The following is a 413-nucleotide window of genomic DNA, read 5'->3' on the forward strand; positions in this document are numbered from 1 at the left end:
ACATATATATATATATATATATACATACATATACACACATGTACATATATGGACATTTTGCAAAAATGGCTTTTCTGTTCCAGATGAGGCAGGGGGGGGGACAGCCCCCAAAACAGGTGATTCTTCTCTTGTATAACACACGTACTTATCTGAACTCACAAATATATACACACTCATGTAACCACATAGATACACACTTACAGAACCACACACACACAGTATTTACACACACATATACACATGCACATAATTATACATATGAAAGAGACACAGATATGGATATCTATGTCACACACAAACATCTATATACACATATACACACACATCTTTTATTTGTTTCAGTCATTAGACTGCGGTCATGCTGGGGCACCACCTTGAAGAATACACACACACACACACACACATATATATAT

This window comes from Octopus bimaculoides, chromosome 23 (assembly GCF_001194135.2).
Source record: "Octopus bimaculoides isolate UCB-OBI-ISO-001 chromosome 23, ASM119413v2, whole genome shotgun sequence".
NCBI lineage: Eukaryota > Metazoa > Mollusca > Cephalopoda > Octopoda > Octopodidae > Octopus > Octopus bimaculoides.